This window comes from Tetrao urogallus (assembly GCF_951394365.1).
Source record: "Tetrao urogallus genome assembly, chromosome: 2".
Taxonomy (NCBI): domain Eukaryota; kingdom Metazoa; phylum Chordata; class Aves; order Galliformes; family Phasianidae; genus Tetrao; species Tetrao urogallus.
The window spans coordinates 54,992,846-55,003,589 of NC_136814.1; positions in this window are offsets into that span (position 1 = coordinate 54,992,846).

Sequence of the window (10,744 nt, forward strand, 5' to 3'; positions counted from 1 at the left end):
AGACTTGGCTACACACATGATTACCTGACACATAGAGGTTTCATTTCTGAGCCTGCAGACCATACAAAATGGAAAAGACCTCCATTTGAAATGATAAGAATGAGAGTAACTCTTATTTCTATGTATGGGAGACTGATCTGTATTTATACATTTTTAATGGGTAAGTGTAAAGGAGGAAAGTATTCTCCAGTTCTAGGGAGGACTTTGCAGTCTTGTCTTCCTCCAACATTAATGGATGTCTCTCTACTGCTAGGGACAGTGCTGCTCTGATTGAAGGAACAGAATCCCGTAACTCAGACTGACCCCACAGAACTGGAGGCACTCAGCCTATTCTCATTACTTTTCCTTCGATCATCACTATATGAAGTTTGGCTGAGCACAAATTAAATCTGCAGCTCCAGCTTTTAGCTCTTCACTGAGTGATAATTCTCCACTGCAGGTGAGTGGGGACAAAAGTATAAAGACAGTCATTAGATGTTGTGACCAAAGTATTGCTTAAAGGTGACAGTATTTGCAGGATTAATGTCTGCCTCATTTTACCCTTTGCTTCCACAAGGTTAATGCAGTTCATGTTTTCAGGCAATGGCCAGAAAGCACAGCTCTGCAGCCTTTCCTCAGGATATATTCAGTGCAGGGTAATCTTTCTAAATACTGTGTCCTGAACTGGGAGGTGGGGGTCACATTGCCAAACATGGAAATGAGAAACCTTTCCCTGCACTTCTTGTAAATGTCAAAACTAAGTGATGAGCTTTGCAAGAGGTGAGGGGAATCTCCCCATCCTGCTGGTGGACCTTTTGGCACCTCATTGTGCAGCACAAAGCCCATTCTGCTTTGTGTGATAAAAGGAATGCTTCTATTTCTGCCTCTTGGCACCACTGTCCCCCTGTCACAGGTTCACAGTGATAAAAGGGCTGTCAGCTCCTTAAACTGGGTGGCTGTGGCCGCAACTGCTCTTTGTCCCATTGTTGTAAGGCAGAGGTGGCAGTCCGGGAATGAGGAGTGGCTCTACTTGGTGGCAACTTATTCGTGATATGTTCCCATCTGTTCTTGAGAAGAAATGTGAGTAGGGTCATAGACTCCTTCCTCAACAACACCCTGATTACCTTGAAATTACAGTTTCTAAAGGGGCACTGCTCTTGTTCTGTGTAATTCAAGATGTATTGCTCTATGCTATTTTTAGGGTGGTACTTTCTATTGTAAAATGTTTCCTCCACCCATAATTCTGAGTAAGATGTGGAGTGGTTACAAAGAAATGCTGGCAAAGCTAACATCCTGGGGGATCTGAATGTGCTCTCCTGCAAATGGAGGCAGATCAGGCCATGACTTCAACTGTAGGGCCTCCTCTCTGCCATGCTAGGGCTGGAGAGAAGAAATTCATTCTCACTGTGGACAGAAACTGCCAGGAAAAGCACCAGCAATTGTGTTGTTGCCAAGAACCAGTTGTCTACCTTATCCACTTTGTTTTACTCTAGAGAAAGGCACTAGACAGCATCAGTTTTTGGCTTATGACGCTGCTGTGGTCCACGCCTGCTTCAGTAGCATGGCCAGCAGAAGGCTCTGCAGCCTGTGACTAGCTCTGAGGTACCTGGGAAGTCAAAAGAAAATCTCTTTTGTCACTGTGATAGGAATTACATGGGCACACAGGCAATCATTCTATACAGCATGATTGTACTAGGGTCTTTGCAGTCTACATTTTGAAAAGGAAACTGCTTTAACACCTGAAACACTGTATCTTTTGCTAGAACTTGTGATGGTGGTTAACCACTGAAGTGTGCGTATAAACACTTGTACTTTTCCTCAAATCCCACTATCTGGCAATTTTCCAGAGTACTCTGGGCCTCATTTCATGCTGCTTTAGCTCCTCTGAGAGTTCAGAGGTAGCAGCTTGTAAGTAAACAAAATGCCTGATTTTTTCTACCCTATTGAGAAGCTCCCTGGGAACACAAGCCTGTCCATAATAAGCACATTTATCCTATAATCCAGTAAAAAAAACCCAGTAAATATGAATATTGCTTTCCTACGAGCCCATCATATTTTACTGTGTCCCCATCCACCTTCAGTCATGTATGGGGTGGTAGGAGTTTGAACCACAAATGGTACCTTTTGGCAGAGTTTCCTTAGCTTACACTGCCATGCTGGCTTGTCTGTGTTCTTTGGGGTAGAACAGGAAGGGTCCAACCAGGATGCAAGCACTCCTTTTAATGCCCTAACTTAGACTTTTGTGCCTGCTGGCACTTTTGAAGCTGAATGGACTCACAGGTTCATACTCCTCAAAGGCTTTAGATGGACAAGGCAAGATGTTAATTCTAGCAGCTTCTTACATCACCTTTTGCAAATACCTGCTTAGCTACCATGTAAACCTGTAGTCTCCAAAGGCCCACTGTCCTCTCTGCATTTAACATCGAAGTATTCCAGGTCCCTCAAACCTTCTTTGCGTGCCTAGAAGTACTGCTACTTTATACTTATATCTTAAAAGAAAATTATACAAAAATTGTATGAATGTCCCTGATAAAATTTTAATTTACTTGTGTTTCCTAAAGGTGAACTGTGACAGAGCAGTAGAGCTCAGTGCACAGAACTCTGATTTTCTTGCTCCTAGGACTGCACATATCTAACTGGACATAAATGCACTTTTTAATAGAAATCTCTGCAGTTGTCAGAGTAGGAATCCAGACCGGCTCTTCTCCTGTGCTGAGTAGTTTTGTTCAGTTTCTCTAGACTATTAACGTATACTCAGGACCACAGGTTTTGCTTAAGGAGTAGGCATCTAGGAGCAGGGAGTTACTGTGCCTCCACAGCGCAGGACTGTAGGTCTTTGCGTGACTTCTTGAATGTTTTTTTTGAAATGTTAATGCTGAAAGGAGAAAATGGTGTTATTATCAAGGGAAGGGAAGATCACACTTTTCCTATCACTGTGTATCTGATTGCCTGCTCTCTTCTTCCTCTGCCCTGCCCAGACTATGAATAGGTGTTTCCTGCAGGCCAGCTACAGCATCGCTATTAGAAAGCCTCAGCCACAAGTGAAGAATACAGGCCAGACTGAAAGCAATGACTTGCTGTTGACTGATCTCAGCTGATGGGGGAAAAAATGACTCCTCAGTGAACTGGGCTAGCTCCCAGAAAAAGAATCCATTGCTTTGGAAAAGAGATTAATGAAGTACATTCAGCAGATCTGCTGGCCACTGGACAGCAGTTTGTACTGCAGCCACCGGATGAGGCATTTTGTTGTGTCACTGGATTATTTATATCTTCCGTTGACTAGCACATTGGTTTCCCTAAAACAGAGTGAGTGTATGATTTGCTATTTTTTATTCTTTATTAACTTCTAAATATAAATTCAGCCATGAAGGACACGTAGAGCTGACTGATTTGTGTGGGATGGGAGGAGGCAGGGGGAGCTCCCCAGCAGAGATCTCCTCTGCATCCCAACTTTCACAGATTTCTGAACCAGCAATGAATTTTTCTTTCTGCCTGATTGATGTTTATTCAAGGAATACTTTTCCTTAGTTTGCAGAATTAAGACCATTTAGTACCTCTCAAGCACCACAAAAATTTTTACCCGTAAAAGCATTTGCAGTGTTGTGTGTGTTCCAGATTTTTGCTTGAGCAAGCATATATTCTGATATTTATAATTCTTTGGCAGTAAGTAAGTGAGAGGGGAGACCTAAGATTATGGGATATTTTGGTAGTGTTGAACTGCAAAGAGAAAACTTCTTGAACAAAATGTGTTGATAGTTAAGTAAAACTTATTGGGAGAGGGAAGATACCATTTTCTTTCAGTCTTGTATTAAGTTATATGTTGTTCTTATTCAATTTTCTTTGTTTGTTCAAATTTACATGTGTATAAATATAGTGTTTATACAAAAAAAAAAAAAAAAAAGAAGGGATGAAACAGTTCTGCTACTTCTGTAGAAGTTGATTGATGTTAATGGTTAATGTTAAAACAAAAGGGAACACTAAGTTTTCATTGTGGTTGTATATGCCCATTTAAACTGTGCTAAGTGTATGGCTGGAGAGCTCCCTTAACTTTAATCCATGATCTATGAAAAATTATGTTCTGAGTCTTTCCTGTGCTGCTACCAAAGGTGTTTTCCAAGCAAAGAATTCTCTGATTTTTATCTGGATAAAGAGGAGATACATGTTTCCATCTCATATCCCACTGATCTTCATCAGACCACTGGAATCAGTGTCCTCTGCTAAAGACAGTGAAAGACAATGTTTTAAAATCATAAATAATTAGAAATTTAAAATAGTTACCTAAAACTCAACAATTTCTTGAACCATATTCTAGTGTCCAAAACTTTTCTTCTTAGATTTTTATCACGTTATTCCTGTACCCTTTAATTTGCCTCTGCAAATTTGAAATACAAGTACTGAAACTCTAGCAGGAAAGTTGCTTCCATGGGGGACCATGTCCCTGAAGTTTTAGTTTGGTTTTAGAACAGATCCAGATGTGATATAATTTGAAACACCATAATTTCGGAAAATTGCCTGTAATTGATGTGAACCTGTGCCTGTCCAAATATTCAGTCACCTCTAAGTGAAAAATCATAATTTTATTATGTGGTGGCTTTTTTTTTTTTTTTTTTTTTTTTTAACCCAGCCTCCCCTGGATGGGATGAGAATTAAACTAGTGTCATTTCAGGGGAAGATATATGATACTCACAGTCATATAAGACTTGACTAGTATAGAATTGGACTCTGGACTATCAGGCTTACAGATTGGCTGGAGAAAGGCAAGCTTATATACTGTAAGTAAAAGAAGCACAGCAGTATGAAAGAAGAATGTAGGGAAAAAGCAATAGACATTTTATCTGCTGAAAACAGAGGAAGACTACAAGTTACAGTTGATTTAAAAGAATATGTTTCATTAGCAGAGCTAAAACAGTTTTCCACTCATGTGTGCCCATTTGAAAGCTTTCAAAGATAGCTTAGTTCAGAAGAGTTAAACCGGTGTTTTGGAACCACTGTGAAGTAGAATTATTAAAATGGTTCAGTCTTTTTACTTATTTATTTTATATTATTAAAAAGGATATTTTCTTCTACATGGAAATCACTGAAGAAAATACTGATCCACCTAGCAAAAGACTATATACAGTGCATACTATTTTTTCCAGCTATACTCTTGATATATTTCTTGCTGTTGGGTGTCAAGGAAAGACATCTGACACTCTTCTACCAGGCATGGTCACTGAAAGGGATGAGATAGTTGGAAAGTGCAAAAGCCCAAACACACTCCAACTCAGTAATGGAGACACTCTACTGAGGAAGAGTTTTCCTTCCAAATTCCAGAAAAATGTAGTCCAGGACCACACTTCAGAGCATTTCTGAAGGAAGTAATTTAGAAAGGCTGAGATTTCTGAATACAGCAAAATAATCTTCGTATGATATAAGCTTGCCAGTGACATTCAAGCCAGACAGTAATTTCTTCTCTCCTATTCAACAGTATTTTTCATTTATTCTTTCCCACATATCTATTTTTTTTTTCTTCTGGCTAGCTGAGGTTACTTCTCTGGTTTCATTGGACAAGATGATGCTGTTTTTGTTCCACAGGGCTCTGATAGAAACTGAATTCATGTTGTGCACACGCAGTAAACTATAGGCTTATAAGGATGAATTAGATAACCTGATTGTCATTAACATTTGCACAATACAGTCTATTAGGTGTTAAGTTTCAAAGGGGATGAGATTTCCTTACCAAGGTAAAGATGGTAGATTTGTATCATAAGTATCTGCCCCATTGAGTCATCTTTGGGCTAGTGTACAGGAAGGCAATCTCTTGTTTATTCTGCAATGCTAAGCTGTTTGTTAGAGCATGCTGTAGACTCACTGCTTTTGTGCTGCTTATCAGAGCTAATAAAGACTCGGTGCAGTCTGCTGAGCAAACAGAAGGAGCATTAGCTCTTGGTAAAACAATTTAATTCTGAAGCTTTGAATCTTCATTTAACAATCAAAGCACACTGCCTTTCACCAGGAGCACTGTGCTACTGATTGTTGCCATAGCAGCTATATTCTATTAGAAAAATAAGTTTGTATACTGAGTTAACCACAAATTTATTTTTAAACAATATTCTGACTGACCTCAGAGGACAGTTTGAATGTTTTAATTCAAGTATGTGCCTAAATATCTCATTGGAGTCAAACAGTGAAGTCTCAGAGATACTGTTATGCCTTAAGACAAAATCTTCAATTTCGCTGAGTTGAGGTGCCTCTTCAATAGTCTGTGGCAAAAAAGAATGACAGTCATAATCTGGCATATAAAATAATATCCTGAAGTTAATGATTGCTTCTTTTGGTATTGTATATAGAAACAGTAGGAAATCAGGAGACGTGCTAGAATACAAATGTAAAGCCACAGTTGCCATACATTGTATGAAAAATAGTGAAATATCGCACAATTCAAGAAAGAGCGTAACAGTTGTTTTCATAGAAAAGTCTTCTTTGTTTGTCCTTATCAACTTTGGGCATATGAATAATTTCATCATGGTAAGTAATGTTGTCCTGGGTTTAAGCCATTGATAGTTTGAAAATGATGAAACCCTGCCCAGATGGCCTTGATGAATTAGTGGTCATTGCCTCACATTTTCAAATACCTTTTTCCTAGTACACAGGGTACTTACATACAAGCAAATATTACCAGTTAATTTGTTCATTATTTGAGCCTAGGATTTCATTGTCTATTACTTCAGAAGTCTCAGTTCATCTTGGCCTTGTCTTCATGCTGAGCTGAATAAGCATTTCTTTATTAGTTCCTGGCTTATCTTTTTCCTGCTCTGTTCACCTGTATCCAACATTTTTCTTCAAAAGTGGATTGAACAGGAAAATACCACTGTTTCTTCTAAAAGTGTTAAATGTAGGCACTTCCAAGTGTAGTACTCTGTAACACTTATGCAGATTGATAGCCTGTGCATTCTCATTTTCCCTTGGGTAGAGGGCAATAGATGGTCCTTCTCGATATGTAAACTGACTTAAAGCTGGTCTACTGCCTGCCTTAGAAATGTCTAAATGCTCCTGTACGGAAAAAAGATGTCAAGAGATGTACAAACGGGCAGCCTGGCTTTTTGGAAAGTGTTGGGTAAGCAATTTCCCTCAAGATAGGATGCAAGTGCAGCAATAAAGGTACCTATTGGAAGGTGTCTGTTGTGTTGGTAAGAGTCAGGCAACCCAGAGACAAGGAGAGAAAGTGGGAGCTGATCCTGTTCCTTCTGAGACTTCTGGGAGAAATATTGCTGGATTTTAGTACGGACAGTTGTGCTGGATGAATATGCTTATCTAGAAATAAAACCCGGTTTTCCAAGTAATTTTTTTTCCTATCAGAAGTCCAATATGTGGGAATTAATTTCTAAAATAAGGATTGGAGTATCAGCTATGATCTAATTTAATAACTTGAGGATATGTAAAGCACCCTACAAATGTTAATGAACTAATCACCCAGCAGACTTCTGGGGTGAGAAAAATGTGATCTCTGTGTTACAAATGGGAAACTGGGGCACAGAAAAGATCAAAGATTTAGATTGGCCCTTTAGTTCTGTTCATAATTAATACACTTACCATGTACAAAATTAGCCAGTTAAAAAAAAGAAAATGATGTAGAACTGTTAGCTGCAGAAGTCAGAGAAACTATTTTATTAAGCAATTATATAGATCTCCAAACCTTTCACCTCTGAGTATAAATCACGATTTAGGGGCATCAAATCAACTTCTTTTCCTTGTGGCTAATATTATTTTCCATCCTCTTACACTTCTCAGGTGCCAAAATAATGAAGTGGTGATACTGTTTTCGTTACAAGATCCTGAAGAGAACAGAACAAAAAAACTAATGTGCTCAAAATAAATCTTGACATTACCATGTGTTACATTAAAATTGATTAGATTAAGGATCTTGCACATCATTTTTATGGTCTTTACAGCAGCATAATTCCACTGCCTTTAGCCTAGTACCTCCTGATTTATACTAGTGTGTGTGAAGTTGGGCTGTACTTGTAATTTGATTCCATGTATGCAGCTTTCAACTGCAATTTTTCACACCCTTCATGAAGGTTACACATAATCCTTGCTGCCACCATCCAAGTGGGAGCTTACCAGAATAGAATAGGGCAAAGGATGACTTTGTGTAGCTCATGTAATCCAGTCTGTAGTTACTTGGTACGATATTTTTCTTTATGATGATTACATGACAATGCTGAATAAAGATTTGATCTGAAATATTTCAGCCTTTAGGGTCCATTTCTTTGTTGTTTGAGAAGCCTTTTCCCCCTTGTTCTCAAAAGACCTTCTAGATACCTTGTGACCATGCAGTTGTTAAGGCCCAGTATACTATAGTTTTCCAGAAAGAATTTGCAGTTCAATGGAAAAATGTTTAGTAATGGGATAAAATTAATGTTGCATCAGTGAGTAAAAATGAGATCAAACACAAATGTGTGCTAGTTCCTACCTGGTTATGCATTAGCAATTTTATTTGTCCTGAGATGTTTTCATTTCTCGCTAAGATAATGTGGGATAACAGTTACTGCTAATTCTTTCAAAAATATATTCCTTCCTTACCAGCACTCCCTTTACAATGAGAATTTCCCTGTTTCCCTGGAGATTCTCCTCTCATCCGTGCTGTGGGGTTAATCCTGGAATCCTCATTCAGACAAAAAAAAAAAAAAGCATTAACCTTCCTGGAATATTTCCCCGGGCTTTGAGAAAAGTCTGAGGATCTAGCTTTTAAGTTTATAGGGAATCTTTCCTCTTTCATTTACAATGGTGCTGTATTAGCATGTCTTAGTAATGCTTAACTTCAGTGCTTTGACTTTTAATTTGAAACATGGCTATTAAGGTAATAAAAGAAAGGTACTGCTAGTTTTCTGGAATGTCCTCAATAGTTTTGAGAGGTATTACATTTTCTCCAGTATTGAGTATTTTAGTGCTCTCCCATTAATTTTTATCTCCAAACATAAAAACGAACTCTTTCTGATGTGAATCGTGAAGAATATGGATATTATATACTCTTTATACATTGATTTTCAGTTTCTGTTCTGTTATCAGGATATTTCTGTTACCCATTTTGGTTTTATGGTGCTATTTTTGAAGTTATGACTTTATCATTGCAATTTCAAATGGTACATTCAGGACAACTGAGCAAAAATAAACAATCCTGTTCTGATCCTGATTGCATCCGAACCTGCTGCAGTCTCTGATTCTACAGGGCTGGCAGTACTTCCCTTCATGTGCAGGTTGCATACTAAGTACATCTTTGTGGGATTCAGTGACTGGTAGGACCAGCTCTCAGCATCTTCTGTTATTCACAGGAAACCCACAGGGAAGATCTAGTTACATATTTCTTGAATTTCAAGTAGGTAGGAACACCCTGGTTAAAGGCATGTTTTTCGCTCAAGCTATTATTTTATATATATTAGATGTATACAGTATATCAGATTATCTGTATAAGTATCAGGTAACTACTCCTGCTTTGCTGGTGGAACAACTTATTTGCCATGGCAAGCACAGCTGTCTTCTAGCCTTTGAACCAGATTAGGACTTCAGTGCCTTGATTGCTAGTTGGTTATCTTATTCCCTTGGCTGGCTGTTTCTTCATTCTGGTCCTCATTTTTCCTGCCTGTAAAGGATGACAATATCAAGACAGACTTGCCTTGAGACAAGAGATATCAAAGCATGCATGCAAAGCTGAAGTCTATGTTAGAAACTTCAACCTTGGAATTTGTCTACTTTCTTTGCTGATAGTCCTCACAATATTTGTGGAAGGTTACTTACTTCAATTTCAAGATTAATGCGCTTTAACCCAGACAAAACAAACCAAAACTCACTCTCACACACACACACACAAAACAAACCTTGTCTGCTGTGCTATAGGGATACTTGCATCCTTGAACATCCTGTTCTTGTCCCTCTAAGGAGCCATGGACTCTCTTTGTGAAAGAACGGGGAACAAGGGAAAAGAAAGAGTATGATTTACTTCCTCTGGGTTGTACCTTGGAGCAGGAACTGGATCGGCCAAGGAGTGCATTCATATGTGAAAGCTGTGCAGTGCTCCTGTGCCAAGGGAAACATAGATTCAATGCGGACTATGGTGGCAATCCCAGATTTGGTATTGTCAAACCTTACTCATCTTCTTCTCAGTTGGTAATAGCAATTTACTGATGAGGGGAAAGTTGTAGTCCCCACCAACATCTGCTGACACAATGGGTTGGCCATGTGCTGAACTGTACATGTTGTACAGTTTCACCTGCAAGGACAGATGAAAATCAGCTTTTGAGTTACCACCAGCACCAAAAGATCAGTTTTTTCATAAAGTCATCTATGCTGAGTAATTCTGCTTCTACTTTACATTAAAAAAAGAGAATTTCATCCCATTTTGGAGTTTTCTATATTTTTTATATTTATAGAACAGATATTTTGGAATACAATACCTCTTTCTTATAATTATTTGAGACAGGTATGCTTCAGTATTGTAAAGCTGGTGACAAACACGAGGATAATCGGCAATATTTGTTATTATTCTCTAGGACTTTAGGATCATCCAGTAACTTCTGAGTCACTGTTGCTTTTTTGTTGGTATTTTTTTAAATTTTTTTTAAATTTTTTTCATGACTGGTCAGAAAAAAACCTGAGTCCACAAATGAAATGAGCACCAAGGTCTAGGAGGTAAAGGGTAAGAACTGAGTTGCCACTTGCTGAAAAAATTCATGCCTTCCACCCCAGCTGGCAGCCCAGAGGCAGCAGGGGGGAAGTGGTGAGGGAC